The 22,364-nt window shown below is 45.1% G+C and overlaps 1 protein-coding gene across 2 annotated transcripts in view; it reads right to left on the bottom strand.

The window, feature by feature from the left end:
- Positions 1 to 21,561, bottom strand: part of lyn (LYN proto-oncogene, Src family tyrosine kinase) — a 147,350-nt gene extending 125,789 nt beyond the window's left edge. The window contains exon 1 of one of the 2 annotated variants that reach the window (XM_038809384.1): positions 21,201 to 21,561. The gene's annotated coding sequence lies outside the window, so the exon portion shown is untranslated. The remainder of the gene's footprint in view (positions 1 to 21,200) is intronic. The other variant, XM_038809383.1, reaches the window with a different exon arrangement.
- Between the last annotated feature and the right edge of the window lie 803 nt (positions 21,562 to 22,364).

Here is a 22,364-nt window from a genome sequence, read left to right as displayed (position 1 = left end):
TCACTCCAGCAAGAGGTAGTAAACAGAGGGCTGTAAGTGATAGCCACCTTGACAGCTAACAGCTACTTGCAATGCACCCACTGGTCAGCTGGCATGAAGGCTTTGTCCGAGAATTCTGCAAGTGTCAGTAACAACTTACAGTTAATCAAGGTTTTCTACAGATTCTTCATTACTTACTTATTTACTCATGTATTCTCTGCTCTTATATGGGAAACACTAAAAGCTGCTTAGGTTTTCCTAAGACTTTTAGTCCGAACTGCTTACTAGATCTTGTTTGGGCATCAAATTTTAAACACATTTCTCCCATATCGACTATCATGGAATAAAGTGCGATCTAACAAAAAAAAAAGTCCTTTCTGAGCAGGAAGCGAGGGTTGTTCTGGGCACTTGTAGCGGCAGGAATGACCCCACTATGTATCGGCACTCTTGTGGCCCAGTGGAGAAAGCCCCCCAGAGACTGCCGTCACATTTCCTGCACTGAGGAGCTCCTCAGTTAGGAGATTGGGATGTTTTCATTATGTGGTGCATCGATCTCTAGACTCCTGAAGTGACCCCCGGATCTCCTAATGCCCCAAAACCTACAAGGGGGTCCTCAGGCCACCCTACACCCATGGGCAGGGCACCCCCGAGCCCAATCCATGGTGCAAACAAAATGTCAGCACAGGACCCTAGTTCCCCTACAAGTGCCACCTGGGCACACTTCATGCCAGGCTAGTACCCTGGTGGCACTGCTATGGTACCAGGGACAAGGTGACTGGGTGGCACCAGCCATACCATGGTGCCACCCACCTGCAGGGGTGCGATCCCAGTTTGTGGGGACCAGCACTGAACAGTGCTCACCCAAGGTTTCTGAGACAAAGGGGTTAAGATCCTAAAGCCCTGGGTAGATCAGGTGAGAGCATAGAGTGAAGACTAGCGATGTGGAGTAAACTGGTTTGCTGTCAATACTGTGACCTGCTTGGCGGTGATTTTCTGGACCTGCTCCGACCTACTCACCTATGATTTTCTGTACCCACTTCGCAATGCCTTGGTTTTGGCAGTAAAATGCATTTGACACCTGTGGTGGGATGATTAACATAGCTGCCTGCCATTGGTGCAGAACACCGGCTTACCATTGGCCCTGGTCGGTCATGTGCCTCTCAACCGATTGGTTGAGACCAGTCATGTGACGGCTCCCCGATTGGTTGAGAGGCTGAGTTAACCCCGCCTCCAGGGCAGGGTATAAATACCCAGTACACCCGGCGGTCGTCCATTTACTGTAGTCGACCGCAGGGCTAACATCTAGCTTATTAAAGCCTTACTTTTGTACAGCAATTTGTCTCGCGTTCAATTGATGGTACATCAACACCAGTGTTGAAGACTAGAACCAATACGCAGAAAGGATGTGATATTTCTTCTGGGGCAACATCATTAAAAACAAGCACCAAACGGTCATACTCATGCTGGCCTGCAGAGAGCACAAGTTTAGGATGATCCGGAATCTCTCATACCCACCCGGTGGTGCCAGACAATTGTTCAACCAGCTTATGCCACATAATCGGTTTAATGGTACTGTATTAATTCAGTGGAGAGGTCCAGGAGGTTATGGGGCATCGCCCCTTGCCTGGTATCCCCATGGTCCGGACCAAACACCCAGTAACTCTGGCCTCCGAGATGTGTGACATCACCGGCCTTGGTTGAAGGAGATTGCCCATATTAGACATGTGGGCGTTGGTCGAGGCGGACTCAGGCAGGAGTCAGCCCCAGAGCAGGCCTTGCATCTGAAGAAATATTGGTATAGGTAGACTGGAGATACCAAATGGTCTGAAGTGCTTTCTTCATTCAAATTGTACCAGTGTCTGGCCCATCTGAAATGCCTGAAGGCCAATGTAATCTTCCTCCAAGAGACACACCTGAGGAAGAAGGACCAACCTAGGGTAAGGAAGGGATGGACAGGGCAGACCTACCAAGTGTGTTATGGCATGAGGGCTAGGGGGGGGGGGTGTCAATATTGCTCAATAAAGAGCATGAACTTTACCGTTACAGCAAGGAAGACCATGGCAGACTGGGCTAGCCCTCCCGAGCTTCCAGTTCTACCACTGGGAAGCTACCAGAGAGACAGCACAAGGCTGGGCCAAAGGCCCAGGAGCAAAATGGAAGAAAGCTCCTTCACAGAGACATCCCTCCAAGCACGCGCTCCCATTCACCCAGCCAAATACTCAAAAATTCAGTGGTAGTGGCCACGCTGTGTGGAACCAAATAAGACAACACGACAGATAGGTAGTAATGTCGACCATGGCCCCAGACTGTAAGAACCCAAATTCACCCTGGCGACACTGGACTACTGCCACTTTCAGAAGCTGGAGACAGGACGTGGAGACATGGACAGTCCTGTAAATATATGGCAGGCGAGCGACCCGGGATGGAACTGACTGACCAGCTACAGCTCCCAAAAGGCAGAGAGTTGTGACACGTGCAACTGAGGAACTTCAGTTGCAACAGAGGGGACATAGGGCAGAGGGGCCAAAAGAGCACAAGGAGGACAGCCCGGGAAGAAAACCTTAAAATAGCAACAGGAAGGGCATACCTGGGGGACCATAAGCATGCCATTGGAATGTTTCAATACCAGGGTGTCACAAATAAATAGTAGAATAGTGATTGGATACCCGACCACCAGGGGCCCAAAGGAAAAATGCACCCCGCCCAAACCGGCACTAAGTTTTTCAGGTATTGGCAACAAACTAAGTTAATTCCCAGTTTGCACTATATTTTGTACTGAACACTAATAGATCCTGTGTTACTTATATACTTGTTTTTTGTATGTTTAAGCACTTAAATGTAACAACGCTATTACCAGCCAAAAGAAAATAATGTGTGAAGTGTGGTGGGGAGAGGGGGAGGCCTATGTTTTATATCAAATGAAATCAGAATAAAAATATTTATTTAAAAAATAATTTCCTCAGAGCTGTTTCTGCTTTGCGACCGTAAATTAGTCACTAAAATGACCATGATGAGGCAGGAGTAGCTCCAAGGAAATTCCTGGCCTGTGCATAATCCCTTCGCTACTGTGCTGAGGAGCTCAGGGTTCTGGAAGGGAATAGTGAGGGTACACAAGGGTCCTTATATGCAGATTTGTTGCTCGGTGCCGAGCTCTTCAGTGGGAGAGTATAAAGGGATTGCTCCAGAGAATTGGGACATTTTGGGGTATAAATTGAATATTTGGTGTTCTCCCCTCCAGGAGTGGGAGTGGGGTGGGCGCTGCCATTTCACCTGGCTGCATCTCATTTTAGGTCATTGGGGGGTGCAGATAGCCTGCTATTGGGCAGGGCTTCAGAGGTTTAACTGCGCTAACTTGTTGGGGAGGGTGAAGGCCGATTTGCTGAGATGGGACAATCTCCCTCTGTCATTGACGGGCCAGGTGCAGGCAGTAAAGATGAATGTTTGCTGCGATTCCTGTTCTTGTTTTGACGCCTGTCGATCTTTTTGCCCAAGGCATTTTTTAGGGGGAGTGGACAGGCTGGTCTTTTTTGTTTGGGTGGGGAAGATGGCCAGGATAAGGAAGGTGATACTGCAGAGGGGACAGCAGGCAAGAGGGTTAGGCCTCCCAAATTTGTTGTATTATTGTTGGCCAGCAAATGCAGAGAAGGTTCAAGGTTGGAGCAGGGAGGGGTTATGTGGGTGAGGATGGAGGCAGACTCTTGTAGGGGGTCAGGACTGCAACACTGACAACGGCTGCAGAGAAGTATATGGCGGGTCCGGTGGTGGTGGCCACGTTGAAGATCTGGAAGCAGTTTATAGGTTGGGAGCTGGGTAAGTATGCCATCAGGGGGATTCATGGGTTTGAGCCGAGGAGTATGGATGCAAGGTTTCAGGCATCGAGATTAAGGAAATTAAGGATTAATTTCTGGGAGAATGATTTGAGAGTTTGAAGGAGTTGGGCGGGAATAGGGCGAAAGCTTTCGGTATATGCAGGTGCAGGACTTTACAAGGAAGGTCTTCCCGACCACACCTGCCTCCTTGTTGTTGGGAGGTGGTTCTGTCGGCAGGGGGTTGTCTCGGCAATTTACAGGGAGGATCTTGGAGGATGACAGAGTGTCCATGGAAGATGTTAAGGCAAAGTGCGAAGAAGAATTGGGGTGGTGCTGGAGGAGGGTTTGTGGTGCTGCGGAGGGCAAATGCCTCGACTTTGTGCACGAGGCTGTGCACGAGGCTGGGGCTGATGCAGCTGAAGGTAGTGTAGAGGTCACACCTCACAAAGTCTATGCTGAGCCAGCTTTTAAAAGGGGTGGAGGATGTCTGTGAGTGATGTGGGAGGGGCCCTGCAAACCATATACATATGTTTTGGTCCTGCCTGAAGCAGGAAAGATTTGGGATGGTGTTTAGCACCATCTAGACGATTCTACAGGTGGACGTGGAGCCTGCTCCCTTAGAAGCCATATTCGGGATGTCAGACCGGCTGGAGTTTCTTATCCTGGAAAAGGTGATGTTTGCTTGGAGGGCAGAGAGTGATGGGTTGTACAATTGTTGGGGTTTGTTCATCATTCATTTTTGGGAGTTATTACTGTTTTTTGGGGAGAGTTGGTTACTGTTGACTGTTGGGGGGGGGGGGGGGGGGGGGGGGGGGGGGGGGGGGGGGGGGGGGCTTATATTGTAAAACTGTTGAAAATTTGATGAATAAATAAAAATGAAAATGTGCTTGCTGAACCGGGATCATTTGGAAAACTGACAAACAACCCAGTCTTTAATGGGTGCTTTTGTCCCCAGTTGATGGAACTCAACAGCTCCTTGCATAACACAGATAAACAAAAAAAATTCTGTAAGTGCTAATTCGGCCCTTGCCAGTCTTTCATACTATTTAAACAACATGCTTCAGGAGTAATATGGTGGAGATGGGTGAAGGCAAAAAAAATATAGACTCCACACGCCACCTCAAACCTCACCACAAGAACACCTTGCCTCCTAGCTCCTCTGCCAAAACAAATTGTATGGCACTAAAAGGAGGTTTAAGGAAAGGGGAGAATTTTGGGGAAAAAAAGCCATGTGATTTAATATAAAACAGTGAATCATATTAGAAGAGCAGAAACATAATACAATTAAAACAATGGTAGCTCCACAGTTAACAACATACAAGTCAAAGTAAATATGAGCTATTTGTTTTATTAAGAAAATTAAAAAAGGATGTCATATATACTTTAATCTCCAGAGAAGTAACGTTCACTGCAGTCAATCTTTAAATAGTGTGGAGATGGGGAAATGAAAGTCTAAGCGGAAATGAAATGCGTTCACAACATCACGGGATGTAAACGGAGGTCTCTCTTTTGGTTAAGCCAACCAACAGATCAACTTAGTCTAGTTGTTCTTAAAAGATGATCCCTGCCGAAATCCAAAGTTCAGTCTCAGATAAGGAGGAAGATTTCCAAGCAAATAGAATCTTCCATCTCTGGAATCCAGCCAGACACCACCTAGCCACAATGCTAGTCATTTAACTGGGTGGCCTGTGCACATGGTGATGGCCTCCCCCATAAAGATACCAGTGGGAGGTGTCCTTTAATTGGCCACAAGGACCTCAATTGGCACACAGGTATGCAATCCAATTGATGTCTCCCTGCCACAGATGATACTACTAACAAGTTTCTCAATTTCACATCATCCTCCTGCCTGCCAACCAAACTACCCCCAGGAAGAGAAGCATCAATTTCTTGCCTATTCCATCATTTTGGGCTTAGATCCATGTTATTGTTGCCCCCTTTGATAGGTTTACAATACAGTGGCACAGTGGTTAGCACTGCTGCCTCACAGCACCATGGACTTGGGTTCAATTACAACCTTGGGTCACTCTCTGCGTGGAGTTTGTATGTTCCCCCCATGTCTGCGTGCGTTTCCTCCGGGTGATCCGGTTTTCTCCCTCAATCCAAAGATGTGCGGGTTAGGTGGATTGGTCATGATAATTTGCCCCTTAGTGGCCAGGGAGATGCAGGGTAGGTTATGGGAATAGGGCAGAGTGGACATGGGTAAAAATGGCCTTCGATGGGTCAGATGCGATGGGCCGAGTGGCCTCCTCCTGCACTGTAGGGATTCTATGTTTAGGTCATATGGGGAGGGGGGGGGGGGGGGGGGGGGGTCGAGATAAAGAGAAGAGTCTGAAGAGATTTAGGGATTTATTCGTGGGAGAACAATTTGCAGGTTTGAAGGAGCTGTCGATGAAGTTACTACTCACTGGAACGGTGTTCAGATACAGTTTGTTAATTTGTGCGAAAGGCTTTTCTGTCATTTCCCACGGAACCACTGTCGTCCCTGCTGAGGAAGATTTTATTTTTAAGCAGTATCTGGTGGTGGGAGCATTTCAGGCATCTACAGCAGATCCCATCAGTGGAGTCAGCCTCTGTGGATGGCGTGAAGGCTAAATGGGAGAGGGAATTGGGACCCAATTTGGATAAGGAAGTAATGAGTCAAGCCCTTCACAGGGTAAAGTCCATATCCTGCTGTGCAGGGTTCAGCCTGATCCAGCTGAAAGTGGTACATAGGATTCACCCAATTAAAGCCAGATTGAGTGGTTTCTTTCTGGGGTAGAAGATAAGAGTGAGTGGTGTTCTTGGGGGCCAGCTAATCACACCCATACGTTCTGGTCATGGCAAGTTTCTGGGACTCCTTATTTAACACTATGTCAGTGATTCTTAACATCGATCTGGAGCCTTGTCCTTCTGTGGCATTTTTGGAGTGTCAGGGCTGAAGGAGGGTTTCCTCACCATTGCCGTGTAGTAGTGCAGAGGGGAGCTCTGTTGGGTTGGAGGTCCTCTATATACCATCCAGTGCCTCAAGTGTGATTGGCTGACCTTATGAATTTCTGCATCTGGAGAAATTATATGTGCACCATCAGAGGATCAGTTGAGGGGTTCTACCACAGATTAGCTGCCATTAATTTCCTTCTTCAAAGAGTTAGTCACATACAGAAGGGATAGCACACTGAAGGTATTTGATGAGGTGGAAGGCAGGAGAGATTAACAGATAAAAGGGATGATGGTGCAAGGCAAAAGAAGATCGCAATGTAAGCCACAAAGAAAGAGTGGGTCTAAAGATGGTGCAAATGGAAAAAAAGCATTGACAAGAGGGCAATGCTTGTGAACAGAAACTCTGAATCAATGTTGAGTTCAGAAAGCCATAAAAGTGCCTAACCAAAAGATAAATTGCTGTTCTTTATTTGACAGTGATCAGAGTGAGAACAGAGACAGGCTGCTGAAAATAAGGCTTTCACCATCACAGACATTCCTCCAACTTCAAAAAGGGGAGGTGCTCAAAGTAAGAAAAGTCAAGTTACATTCTGGGTTAGTGGGAGAAGTCAGGGTGGAAACTGATGATTAGAAAATATTAGTCAGAGTCTCCATCTTAGATGTGGGGGCAGTGCCAGTGGAATGGAAATGTTGCAACAAAAAAGGAGGGGAAAATTTGGCAGTTCAGGGCATTGGAGAAGCTTTTACTGACAATAATCTAGAGCAAAATTGAAACTTGATAATGTATGGATGTGGGCTCCAAAAAGAGTTGTTAAATGCAAGTTCTATTTGAGTAACTTGTGTGAAGTGACAGAGAGGACTGATGGGAGGAAATGGTTGGTGTATAATATATTTTAAAAATCGCCTTTTGAAAGTTTAAGTACCACATAATAAAGTTCTCAAAATTAGAGGCCCTGGGAAAGGACCAGCAGCACAATGGGTACAAAATTGGCTAGGGGATAGAAATCAGAGAGCAGTGGTTCTTTTCCGAATTGGAGAGAAGTATATGCAGTGCTGTTCACCCCAGATTATTCTTCTTTTTGATATATATTAATGACCTGGACTTACAGGACACAAGTGCAAAGATTGCAGAAAACTGAGAAATTTAGTAAACAATGTGAATAGTTACAGACCGAGGGTATGGACAGTTTGAAATAAAAGGAGTACGATATAATGAATTTTTGTGGGTATTATGAGGAAAGGCAACATAAACGTAAGGCTCAATTCTAAAAAAAGGTATTGGAGCAAAGAGACCTGGGGGTAGATATACATAATTGAAGGTGGCAGGACAAATTGAGAAATCTTAAATATATACAGTCTTGAATTACATAAATTAGATTACATAGAACATAGTGTAGAAGGAGGCCACTCAGCCCATCGAGTCTGCACCGAACCACTTAAGTCCTCACTTCCATCCTATCCCCGTAACACAATAACCCCTCCTAACCTTTTTCGACACTAAGGACAATTTATCATGGCCAATCCACCTAACCTGCACATCTTTGGACTGTGGGAGGAAACCACAGCACCCAGACGAAACCCACGCAGACACGGGGAGAACATGCAGATTCCGCACAGACAGTGACCTAGCGGGGAATCGAACCTGGGACCCTGGCGCTGTGAAGCCACAGTGCTATCCACTTGTGCTACCTTTGCTTTTGTATCCTATGCCAAACAAACAAATTTAAAGTAGTAAAAAAAGTGAGTTAAGTATCATATTCAATTCAAGCGCCATACTTCTGGGAGGACTCGGGGCAGCAGAAGGCAAAGATTAGCGAGTTAGCTCCTCAAAAGATTTAATTAAATTTCGAGTACCCAATTAATTTTTTCCAATTAAGGAGCAATTTAGAACCAATCCACCTATCCTGCACATGTTTATGTTGTGGGGCAAAACCCACGCAAATACGGGGAGAACGTGCAAACTCCACACAGTGACCCAGAGCCGGGATCGAACCTGGGACCTCGGCGCCGTGAGACTGTAGTGCTAACCACTGCACCACCGTGCTGCCCCGTACTATGTTGTTATGAACTGTTTGCATGAAAAGCCAATTTTTATACCACAGGGTCCCACAAATAGCAATGAGATGAATGACAAGACAACCAGTTATGTGATGCATGTTGGAAGAACGACTACCAAAGAATTCTTTTGTTAAGTGAGATGGGATATTTTCAGGTAGATGAAAACTTCAACGTTGCTACCAAAATCCACCAGATCTGGCAATGTAGCCCTTTTTCGGCATTACACATGAACTTACAGTAGAGCTGACCATTGAGCCAAGGACATTTGAAGTGTAACAACTTACAAAAGTCCAGTGCAACTGGCCACATTCTGTCTTGGGGCAATTTGAAATATAGATTTGTGAAAAGATTAAGTCTTTCGTAAATTGTTAACATGTAAACGCTGGCATAGCCGTTCTTCCAGTTGTCTCTGAACATGCTAGAGGCCTTCTGTCTGGGATATTTACTATTGACCTTTCTTAATAACGCAGTTCAGTGTCTGGAATTGACATTTGTCATTCCAGGGTTGGGAGCACAGAGTTGGGGAAAAATCTGAGTTTGGAAGCAGCCACAGGGCTGCAGTATGCAGAGTCTGGCTATGTGAAAGGCCAGTCTTGGTTCTCTGGTACTTGCAAGCAAAAGAGTAAATCAAACCAAAAAAAGCAGCCCTCTAACCCTAACCTCCTGTCATTCACTCCCCATGCCTTAACTAATGTAGCATCCTTTGTGTACGTCATTGCATTTGTGAGCAATCTTCCTTGTATACATCTTAGATTGTGCCGAAACAAAGGTCTGGTAGTATGCCAACAGTTGCCTTTCACAGTAGACAGAAACTCCCAAGAGCATAAGAAGGATCAAAGCGATAAGACGTCACGCCTGCCCTACCATTATAGCATAATACCTGATCTGGTCTTCACTTCCTGTACCATTTATCAAGCTCAACCTTGCACATTCAATTGATGCATAGCCACAATCTTTATGGAGGAGTTAATACCAAAGATTCATAGCCCCAAATCAAGAAACGTCTCCCCATCTCAGTCCGAGATGGCCTTATTCTGACAACTTGACCCACATTTCTCAAACAACCCTCTCTTCCCAGAATTTGTCTAGTCAGCCTACACTTCAGGGAACACAACTTGCATCAGACCTGTACCGAACGAGAGGGGGACTGAACTGATCCAATTTTTAAAATCTCATCTGTAACTAGTATATATTTAGAGCTAATACAGCAAAATAAACAACTTTTTAAAAAACAGGCTTTGCTGCTAGGTTAATAATTGAACTTCTTACTCTGCAGGCAAGAAAATATACAGACACACACATCCTCCAAACACATGGAGGGTGACTTGGGCATTTATTTATAATGTCATAGATGCAACATTTCTCAATTATACGCCATCTGCCATGTTCTTACCCACTCAACAAGCCTGTTTAAATCCCCTCAAAGCATCACAGCTCACATTTCCAGCTAGTTTTGTCTCATCAGCAAACTTCCAAATATTACATTTGGTCCCCACTTCCAAATCATCTGCATAGATTGTGATAAACTGGGGACCAGTACCTTGCAGTACCCCATTAGTCCCAGCCCACCAACCCGAGAATGACCTGCTATTTCCTACTCAGTTTTCTGTCCATTAACAAATTCTCAATCCATGTCAGTATATTATCCCTAAATCCATGGGCTCCAATTCTCCTGATCAACCCCCTGTTTGGGATCTTATCAAAAGCTTCTGGAAATTCAAATACACCACATCCACCTATTCCCCCTTAGCTATCCTCAAAAGAAAACTTCCAACGGGTTTGTCAAGCAGTATTTCCTTTTCACAAATTCATGTTACTTTGCCCAATCCTACCATTATAAATTCCTGTGTATATAATGGGCCTACATTGGATTTTGCCATATTTTCCTTTTTACATAAGCATTACATCTTTGTTTCTTTCTGGTTTACTTTCCCATTTTGCTTTCTTCATCAGTTTCTTGGTTGTTTCCTGCTAGATTCTAAAATGCTCTCAATACTCAGGCTTACTGCTTTTCTTGCCAACTTTATAGGCCTTTTCCCTTGATCGAATAAAATCTTTAACTTCTCTTGTTAACCAGTTTTCCTGCTGGGATTTGTGCCTCAAAAAAGTAACAAATTTGTTGTAAACCATGTATTAATTTTAAATGCTAGCCATTGTCTGTCTACCATCAATCCTTTTAATGTGTTTCCAAATTTGCTCCTGATAAATCTAAAGTTGAACTAAGAACTTCTTTCAACTAATGGTCACTCCTCCCTAAAGGCTCCTTTACAATATTACCAATTAGCCTTTTCTCATTGCCCAATACCCTCCATTCAATACCATCTTGTATATATCCCAGGAATTTGTGCTCCACAGCCTTAGTGCTAATGAAGTCCCCCATGGATTATTGTAATGACCTTTGTTCATGTACCTCTAATTTCCTGATTTATACCATGCCCTTCACTAGACCTACTGCTTGGCAGCCTGCAAACAATTCCCATCAATGTTTGCTGCTCCTTGCTGTTCATAGAATTTATGTGCAGAAGGAGGCCATTCGGCCCATCGAGTCTGCACCGGCCCTTGGAAAGGGCATCCCACTTAAGCCCACCCTATCCCTGTAACCCAGTAACCCCACCTAACTTTTTTTTGTTTGAACACCCAAGGGCAATTTATCATGGCCAATCCACCTAACCCACACATCTTTGGACTGTGGGAGGAAACCAAAGCACCCGGAGGAAACCTACACAGACACAGGGAGAACATGCAGACTCCGCACAGATAGTGACCCAAACCAGGAATCGAACCAGAGACCCTGGAGCTGTGAAGCAACTATGCTACCCACTGTGCCAATGTGCTGCTCTTAGCTCTATCCAAACTAATTCCATCTGTTCCTTCAATTGAAGATTCTCGTTCACTAATGTACTGATCTTATCCTTTATTAACAGTGCTACCCCACTACCTTTTTGCCCATCCTTCCTAATTTTTAAGACATAGAAAATAGGTGGATTTGGCCATTTGGCCCTTCAAGCCTGTATTCAATAGGATCAAGGCTGATCATGCAAATTCAGTACCCCACTCCTGCTTTCTCTCCGCACCCCTTGAGCCCTTTAACAGCAAGGGCCACATCTAGCCCCCTCTTGAATATATCCAACAAACTGGTCCCAACAGCTTTCTGTGGTAGAGAATTCCACAACTCTCTTCACATATCTATCGAAGCTTGTGCAGTTAGTTTTTTATGTATTCTGCAAGCTTACTCACATTCTTTCTATTTTCCCCTTCCGAATTAAACCCTTTGTCCTCCTCTGGTGAGTTTTAAATTTCTCCCAGTCCTCGGGCGTGCTGCCTTTTCTGGCCAATGTATATGCCTTCTCTTTGGCTTTAACACTATCCCTGATTCCCCTTGCTAGCCATGGTTGAGCCACCTTCCAGTCTTGCGCCAGACAGGGATGCACAATCGTTGAAGATCATCCAGGTGTTCTTTAAATGTCTGCCATTGCCTAACCACCATCAACCCCTTAAGTATCCTTTGCCAACTTATCCTAGCCAATGCACATCTCATACCACCAAAGTTAGCTGTCTTTAAGTTCAAGACCCTAGTCTCAGACTTAACCATGTCACTCATCTTGAATGAAGAATTCTACCATATTATGGTCACTCTTTCCAAAAGGATTTTGCACCACAACATTGCTAATTAATCCTCATCTCATTGCACAATACCCCTTCTAGGATGGCCTGCTCTCTAGTTGGTTCCTCGACATATTGGTTGGGAAAACCATACCTTATACATTGCAGGAAATCCTCGATCACATTATTACCAGTTTGATTAGCCCAATCAATACGCAGATTGAAGTCACCCACAACAACTGCTATACCCTTACTGCACATTTCCCATTTGATGCCATCCCAACCTCACAATATATAGAGTGCTTTTAGTCCTGTTTCTTAAAAATTATTTTCACAACCACCAGTCTTGTATTCTGGCATGCATGTTTGCATGCTCAGTCCCTTCCTATAGGCCCCATTTTCCCCACACACAGGCTGCAAGAACCTCAAACCAGTTGGACAATGTCAAAGGCCAAGTCTTCTCCACTTCTACCTCTCTATCCCCAGTCCTGCCTCATGCTCAGTTACACCCTCCTTTCCCTGACCATGAACCAAATCAGACAAGCCTATCTTATGTGACTTCTTCCTGCAACAAAGTATCTGGGTGACCTTCCCACTCTCTGATGTGCCGCAGTGACAGCATCCCCATCTCCTGCTCAGTAACTTGGCTTTCAGTTCACCCAGCCGCAGACACTTAGTGTAAGCATGTTTGCCTTGAATCTCACTGCCTGAAAGAGTGGCAGAAGCAGGAACCCCCAACCATTTAAGAAGCATTTGAAACACCATAGCATACAAAGCAACAGACCAAGTGCTGGGGAATGAGACTAGAATAGATAGGTGCTTGATGGCCGATGGCCAGCACAGACACAATGGGCCGAAGAGCCTCTATCTGTGCTGCAAAGATTTATGACTATGGAGATATTGGAGCTCCCACTACTGCCACATATACCTGCCCAGCCACCTTAATGGTGTTTAATTAATATTTTATTGATTTCAAGTCAAATAGAAGGTCTCGAGTCCTGCATTCTTTCCATAAATGTTCTACTTAAAAGTTCACCAGCCAATCTAATGATCTACTACCATTAGTAAACATTACCACAACTAATGAAACCTTATGTTGCCAGAGTTGTGAAAGATAAATACTCACCAATAATTACCTGTCTCCCTATGATGTCACACTTCGGAATGTGGTCAGTCTGCTCTGGAACCACATACTGGCTCTTTCAGGAGCTGCCAACTATGTCCAGATACTCCTCCTCCCCCACTCGTTTACCTGAATGTTTGTGTTTCTTGCACAAGGACATCCCAATATCTGTGCCAATGTTTAGGAGTTTCTTTACAAGTGTTAGAAACTCATCAGATTCAATCTATTCTAGGATACCATAACAAAAGCTTACTGTTGGTTACAATAACAACTTTTCATGGATATAACTGCTATAAAAAAAAGTAATAAATCAAAATTATTCATGGATGGAACAGTTCATATTATGGGAGGGTCAGTGAAGAGGTAGAGGGTGCTTGCGCCCCTGAAGAGTTTGAATGCCGATGCTGCAGGAGACTCATTTCAGGGTGAAGGATTGGATGAGGCTTAGGAAGGGCTGGGCTAGTCAGGTGTTTCACTCAGGTTTTGAAGGCAAGGCGCTTGGGGTAGTGGTCCTGGTTAATAAAAGAGAGGTTCCAAATAGAGAAAATGTTGACGGATAAGGGAGGTAGGCATGTGATAGTGACGGGAGTATTGGAGGGGAGGTTGGTGGCATTGGCAAGCATGTACGGTCCCAACTGGGATGATGTCAGGTTCATGAAAAAGGTATGTGGGGCCATCCCCATCTTGGATTCACACGAGTTGACAGTGGGTGGTGACTCGAACTTGGTGCAGGAACCAACATTGGACAGGTCACGGTTGCTTGTCCAGTCGGTGGGGCTAGCGCTGTTGGCCGGGGTTAACGGATCTGAATATTCGGCAATTGCAACATTGGATCATGCACCGCATTGGGTGGACATGGTAGTAGAGAAGGGGGTAGTGAAGAGGCCAGGGTAGAGATTAGATTTGGGGCTGTTGGGGCCGGAGGGCTTTGTGATAACATTGGAAAAGTAATTGAGGAATATGTGCAGTTTAATTGTATGGGTGAGGTCTCACAGGTGGTGGTATGGGAAGCTCGGAAAGCAGTGTTGAGGGAGGAGGTGATATCGTTTAAGGAAAAGATGGACAAAACAGGAGGGTGGAGTGGCAAATGTTGATAGACGAGATGTTGGAGGTAGATAGGAGGTATGCAGAGGATGTGGATCCAACACTGTTGGAAAAGAGGAAGAAGTCGCAGGCTAGCTTTGATCAGCTGTCCACAAAGAAGGTAGTGTGCCAATTGAGGCAGGTGAGGAGAGCAGTCCATCATTATGGGGAGAAGGCGGGGTGCATGCTGGCAGGCCAACTTCAGAGGGAGGCAGCAGTGAGGGAAATTGTTCAGGTGCAGGATAGGACAGGATAGTTGGTGGTGGCCCCAGACCAGATTAATGGGGTGTTTGAGGAGTTTTATGAGACGTTGTATAACTCACAGCCACCAGGGAGGATCAGGAGATGCAGCAATTCCTGAATGGTTTGGAATACCCAAGGTTGAGGGAGAAGGACAGGGCATTGGAGGGGAGGTTGGTGGCATTGGCAAGCATGCATGGCCCTAACTGGGATGGAGGGGCGATAGGAGAGAAGGAGATAAAGGATGCAATTGGGAGGATGCAGTCGGGAAGGTAGCAGGGTCGGATGGGTTTCCAGTGGAGTATGCAAGAAATTTAAAGATAGGTTGGTGACGCTGATGGTGGGGATGTTTGAGGAGGCGATAGGGGAGGTGTTGCCATAGACTTTGGGACAGGCATCAATTTCCTTGTTGCTCAAGAAGGGTAAGTATCCAACAAGAGTGTGGGTCTAGTAGGCACATATCACAATTCTAATGTGGGTGTTAAGGTGTTGGCGAAGGTATTGACAGGTAGGTTGGAGGAGTGCTTTCCGAAGGTGATAGGGGAAGATCAGGCAGGGTTTGTGAAAGGGAGGCAGCTCTTTGAATATTAGCAGGGTAATGAATGTAGTTATGGCACCGGCCGACGAGAGGGAGACAGAGGTGGTGGTGGCGTTAGATGCCGAGAAGGCATTGAACCAGGTAGGGTCGGGGGATTTGATGGCAATTTTATAGTGGTTTGGGATTGGACTGCGATTTGTGGAGTCGGTACAATTATTATACAGGGTGCCGAAGAAGAGTGTCCGCTTGAATTGTTTGAGTGTGGGATACTTTGCTCTGCACCGATGGACCAAGCAGGGGTGTCCTATGTTCCCCCTGTTGTTTGCACTTGCGATTGAACCTTTGGCCATCGCATTGAGGAGTTGGAACATAGGGTATCTTTATAAACGGATGATTTGTTATTGTACATGATGGAATTCTCGTACCAGCCTTCCCAGACACGCGCCAGATTGTGGCGACTAGGGGCTTTTCACAGTAACTTCATTGAAGCCTACTCGTGACAATAAGCGATTTTCATTTCATTTTAGTGCGTCTATAGGAGGAATACTTGAAATGCTCCGAGTGTTAGGATCCTTTTGGGTATAAGCTCAATTTGGACACAAGAGAATATTTAGTGGTGTCCTGCCCGGGGATGGGTGTAAAAGGTGGCTAGGATAGGAAGGTGCTTCTGCAGAGAAGACACCAGTCAGAGGGGAGTTGGGTCTCCAGAATTTACTATATTATTACTGGGTGACGAATGCTGAAGGCGAGGAGCTGGGTGAGGGAGGGCGTAGACTCCTAGTGGATTAGAATGGAGGAGCCCATGCAGGGGGTCGGGGCTGAGGGCATTGGCAACAGTGCCGCCCCCGATGGCCTCAAGAAAATATTCGGGGAGTCCGGTGGTGGTGGCGAAGTTGAAGATTTGGAGGCATTACTTTAAGTTGGCGGCGGGGTCAAGGAAGATGCTAATTCGGGGGAATCCCGGGTTTGAACCAGGGAAGTGGGATGGGAGGTATCGGAGATGGGACCGAGGGTATTAAAGGATCTGTTTCTGGGGGGCCGGTTTGCAAGGCTGAAGGAGCAATATGACTAGGCGTAGTAGGGAGTTGTTTAGATATATGCAGGTCGGGGCAGCACAGTGGTGCAGTGGGGAGCAATGCAGCCTCATGGCACCGTGGTCCCAGGTTCGATCCCAGCTCTGGGTCACTGTCCCTGTGGAGTTTGTACATTCACCCAGTGTTTGCCTGGGTTTCGCCTCCACAACCCAAAGGTGTGCAGGGTAGGTGGATTGCCACCCTAAATTGGAAAAATGAATTGGGTACTCAATTAAAAAAAAGTGATGTATGCAGGTCCAAGATTTTGCCAGGAAGGAGGTACAGAGCTTTCTGATGGTGCCAGCCCCCACATTGATGGCAGGGGGAATGGAGAGGGGGGCGGTGTCAGTGATCTATGGGGTGATTCTGGGAGAGGACAAGGCATCATTTGAGGGGTTAAGGCGAAGTGGGGAGAAGAGTTGGGGGAGGGCATGGAGGAGGGAGATGTGGTGCGAGGTGCTCCAGAGAGTGAACACCTCAACCTCGTGCGCAGAGTGTCGGATCAGCCAGGGTTGGAGGCAAATGTCTTAGCCTTCACCTCGCTGATCGCCCGAAGGCGGATCCTGTTGGGGTGGAGGTCAGCTTCTCCGCCCTGTGCCTCGCATGGCTGGGGGACTAGGTTATTGGTGATTATGTTTAGGATGATTATGGGTTTTGGATTTTTGATTTATTTTTTTCTTTCTCGTTCTGTATTTAAGGTGTTGGGGGTTGTTGGCCAGGGGATTGCCATTCTATTTGTTATTGGTGGTTATTTGTTGGGGGCGTATATTTGATGTAAATGTGAAAAAAAGAGAATAAAAATATTTTAGAAAGAAATAGTTCATATTATCAATTTAATAAATAAAAATGGAGGTGGTTTTGTTGTTCCACAACTTAAATTCAAACTAATCTAAAACTCTGAGCAGACTACCTCCATCTTGCTTTTTTGCAGCCTCCTCACATTTTCGCCATCTCTAATTTTAAAGGAAGCCATGCACATTTAGTGCACCAGCCTCTCAAATTGGATAGCAGGATAAAAACCCAATTTCAATTTGTCAATGATTCACATTCTCTTCTTCAGAGTACAATTGCCATTCCTGATCTGCCGCACCCGGGGTTATAGGACAAGGTGCTGTCGAAAGTAGGGAGTAGGAGAGAGCAGGGTGTCAGAGATGTACAAGGAATTGATGGACTTGGAGGGCACCCCATAAGAGTATTTAAGCGAAAGTGGGAGAAGGAGCTGGGGGAGAGCTGAAGGCTGGATTATGGGAGGAAGCCTTGCGGGTGAATGGGTCCTCTTTGTGTGCCAGGCTGAGTCTCATTCAATTTAAGGTAGTTCATAGGACACATACGATGGTGGCCAGAATGTGTAGGTTCTTTGAGGGGGTGGAGGATAGGCGTGGGCAGTGCGTGGGCTCGCAAATCACGGTCACATGTTTTGGGCTGCCCAAAGTTGCAGGGATTTTGGCAGGTTACTGATGTGATGTCAGAGGTATGGAGGGTGAAGGTGGTTCTGAGTCCAGAATTGGCTGTGTTTTGAGTGTCAGAAGACCTGGGAGTCCAGGGGGAAGAAAGGCCAATGTCCTGGCCTTTGCCTCTCTGGTGACGGATCTTGTTGGGGTGGAGGGACTCTGAGCCTCCGAAGCCAGGGGTATGGGTGAGCAAACGCACAGATTTACTTTGATTGGAAAAAATTAAATTCACCTCAAGGGGGTAGATGGAAGGACAATTAAGTCAGCAGGGAAGGTCGGGGGGAAAAGAGAAAGAGAGATAGTGTTAACTAGAAAACGTGGAGGCAGAGTGGGAGGGTGGGGTGCAGTTGTTGGCTATTTGTTGAGTTATGCCTTGTTCTCCTGTTTGTTATCTGTTGATTATCTTTTTGCATCCTGGTTGTGGTTTTGTTTGATGTTTATTTATAAATTCCTGAATACATTTTTAAAAAAAAAGAATGAATATATTTGCCAATCTCAAACTGCCCATCAAGGATGGAAATGCTTGCCAGGAGATTCCTTCCTGTACCACCCAAGAGCAGCACTGAAATCATCTAAGACATTATTGGAGATGATGCATTCCACTCTTCCCCAAAACAAGGATATAGGTCAATGTGGTTAATTGTTAATTAGAGGAACAAAATAATTTAATGAAAGTTGTCATTTTCACAGTTGTCAGTTCAAGATAGCAGAGTAGTGTTGAAAATGTTGATCTAAGATGATAACAGTAAGAGTATAAGGTGACTGATTTCACTTTAATCCCAAATGTTAAAGTTATTACATTTGGACAACTTTACCGATGACAGCATCAAATGAAAGTTTACACAAAGCAAGGTGTTTCATGATTAATTGACATGATCTGAATCACAAACAACTTGCATTTATATAGAAAATATTTGACTGAGTAAGGGGGGGGGGGGGGGGGGGGGGGGGATTCAGAAGAGAACCCTAGTGAAATGTAAGTCAATGGGAATCAGGGGAAAAACCTAACTGCACAAAGAAAGATGGTAATGTTTGTTGAAGATCAATCCTTTCAGTCCCAGGACATCAAAGCAGGGGTACCTTAGGATAATGTCACAGGTCCAACCAAATACCGTCCCTCTATCACAGGTCAGGAATTGGGAATGCTTGTTGATGACCACCACTGTTCAGCACTATTGTGACTCATGACACAGATACTGTGTCAGTCTGTGTCCATATACAGAAAGAATCAGACAACATTCAGGCTTGGGCCTGAATCAAGTGACATTCTTGCCACAAAAGAGCCAAGTAATGATCATCTCCAACAAGAGTATCTAACTATCTTCCCATAACATTCAATGGCATTTCCACCATCAAATCCCCCACTATCAACATCCTGAGCATCATCATTGACCAGAGGCAGAACTGAACCAGCCACAAGTGTTGTGGTTAGGCAAGGTCAGAGGCTGGAAATTCCATGGGAGGTAACTCACCTCCTGACTCCCTAAAGCCTGTCCACCATCTACAAGGAACTAGCCAGGAGTGCAATGTAATACTCTCCCATTTCCCTGCAGCTCTAGAGTGCAGCTCTAACAACACTGCCTGACACCATGCAGGACAAAACAGCCCACTGGATTGGCACCCATCCACTACTTTAAATATTCCTTCCCTCAATCACCAACAGTGGAAACAGTATATAGAGAGAGAGAACATAGAGAACAGTACAGCACAGAACAGGCCCTTCGGCCCTCGATGTTGTGCCGAGCAATGATCACCCTACTCAAACCCACGTATCCACCCTATACCCGTAACCCAACAACCCCCCCCCCCCTTAACCTTACTTGTTTTTAGGGCAATACGGGCAATTTAGCATGGCCAATCCACCTAACCCGCACATCTTTGGACTGTGGGAGGAAACCGGAGCACCCGGAGGAAACCCACGCACACACGGGGAGGACGTGCAGACTCCGCACAGACAGTGACCCAGCCGGGAATCGAACCTGGGACCCTGGAGCTGTGAAGCATTTATGCTAACCACCATGCTACCGTGCTGCCCTATGTACCATCTACAATGTAAACTGCAGCAATTCACCAAGGCTCCTTCAACAGCATCTTCCGAACCCACACCCTCTACCATCTAGAAGGACGGGGGACCAGATACATAGGAACATCACCACCTAAACGTTTTGTTCCAAGGCACTCACCATCCCAAGTTGGAAATATATCAGTGTTCCTTCAAAGTTATTGGGTCAAAATCCTGGAACTCCCTCCCTAAAAGCACTGTGGGTGTACCTACACCACATGGACTGCAGTGGTTCAAGGAGGACGCTGGCCCCACCTTCGCAAGTGCAATTACAGACGGACAATAAATGCTGGCCCATGAATAAATAATGAAAAAGGAAAATTCGGCAGATGTTGGGAATCGTAAATAAAACATGCAAGAAGTTCTCAGCAGATCTGCCAACACGTGCCAGGGGGACCAAGTTAACATTTCAGGTTGATGATTCTTTATTAAAACTGAAAAAAGATTTGAGATGTAATATGGAGGCAAGGACAAAAGGAACATCTTCAGGCTGGAAAGGAGGAAAGATTAAAAGGTATGACAATACATGCAGCAGTAATAAGACAAGAAATTAAATATGAACCTAGAAGAGGAGTAAATAGAAGCAGAATAGTTGCATTTTCATCCACCTTTTAAAGGGAAATCCACTGATTTACAAAACAAAGTGCAGCACTTGGTCACCACCAAAGAACTCTATTTATACAGCATCCTTAATATCCCTTCTGAATCCCTCCCCTTACCGGAGGTGTGGTGATCGGGAGGGTAAACCAACCCCAATCAGCTCGCCCCTCAAAGGAGGAAAGCAACCTATAGTCATCTGGGACTCTGGCGACTTTACCTTAATATGGCAAGACATCCCAATGCACTTTACTGGTACACAAGATGTAGATTAAGATAAAACTAAGTAGACACTTTGAAAAGTGATACCATCTTCAGTCTTGTTTGCAATTCAATAGACCCATTTAGTTCGGAGTGCTACATGCTGGCAAATATTTACAGTGTTGCACATTTTAAAGGAAAATCCACCAAGTAAAAGAAGAATTTGGTCACTGGCAGGGAAAACATCCTGTAACCTCGTATCCAGACTACTTCGCCATTTCAAAAAGCACCAAGGCATTTTATTACCTCTGGTAAACACATTCCCAACTACTTCTGGACTACGTTGACATGGCTATTAATTCTTAAAATTAAAAAATACAGAACAATATGCACAAAGAACAAATTTCAACACCCCCGTCCATTTCATTCACTCAAACACAGTTCCGGGACTTGAAATCACTTACCTTTCCCAGTATCCAAACGGGAATCAGATAGAATTGGTATTTTTGCTTTACCAACGTTTTATCAATCCAAAGGGGAAAGTTCTACATGTAGATTCCTGAACGTTTAAGACACACGCCTAAGTGTTTTGCACATCGAACGGAAAGCAGGTCGGAGAAAATTTACAGCTGCCTTATCCACTCCCTGCACACAGCTCAAATTAAGGAACTAACTGCTGAGGGGTTTTTTTTGTGTGTGTTACTTCCTGGTGTTTATATAAATCAAATGACCTCCCTGCCCAGACTAGCACGCAATTTGCATGACCGTACAATAATTTCCAGGCCCAACATTAACTGTGATGCAAACACTGACAGTATTGGCTGAGATGCAATCGGGGGATTGTAATCTAATTGTTACTTGGCCGAGAAACTAATGAAGCAGTAGAGAGTTCAATTTAAAGCGCATCTTTCTTGCAACATGTGAAGTTCCAACGCGCCAGGACTCAAAAGGGCAATGTTAACAGTATAATCCATCACATGGTCCAAATGCTAAACTTAATAACTGGAAATAAAGCTGAAAGTCCACTCACATGTGATATCAAATCAAAAAAGACAGAAGTTACCAAGACCTCTCGAGAATTAAACTCACGGGCATTAAAAACAAAACAACCTTGCCCTGCAGGGATTATTCAAGCGTGTGAAGATCCACATTGTTATTTTTTTTATCATTCTAAAACTCAAAACTGTTAAAGATTCTAGCTCAAGGGGTTTAAAAGAATTCGATATGCAAAATGCTCAGCACTCATTTGGACAACAATACTGCACCATGGAAACAGTGACAAAAGCAGGAAAAGCAAGTTTACAGTATTCTTAAAATACTTGGTCGAGTTTCCGCTTTAAGTGCAATCAGCAATGCAGCCGTAAATTCGTAAAATTGGGCTACTTTTAACAAGTACAACTTTTTACTGTAGTTTTTGCTCAAATGTATTTTCATATCACGAAGTGTAAAATCTTCCATGAACCAGTGCAACCAAGGCAGCGTTTCACGATGTAATTTTATCCCTCTGGCTATTTTTTTTGAAAAGAATATTGAAATATTTTTTTTAAGTGCATGAATACCGTTTAGAAATCAATTTATGACAAAAATGTATGCATTTTTGATAAGTGTCTCGTCCACCACCTGTGAGT

This window comes from Scyliorhinus canicula, chromosome 10 (assembly GCF_902713615.1).
Source record: "Scyliorhinus canicula chromosome 10, sScyCan1.1, whole genome shotgun sequence".
NCBI classification, from domain to species: domain Eukaryota; kingdom Metazoa; phylum Chordata; class Chondrichthyes; order Carcharhiniformes; family Scyliorhinidae; genus Scyliorhinus; species Scyliorhinus canicula.
Note: the sequence above shows the minus strand (reverse complement) of the source record. Positions and strands in the feature narration are given on the sequence as shown.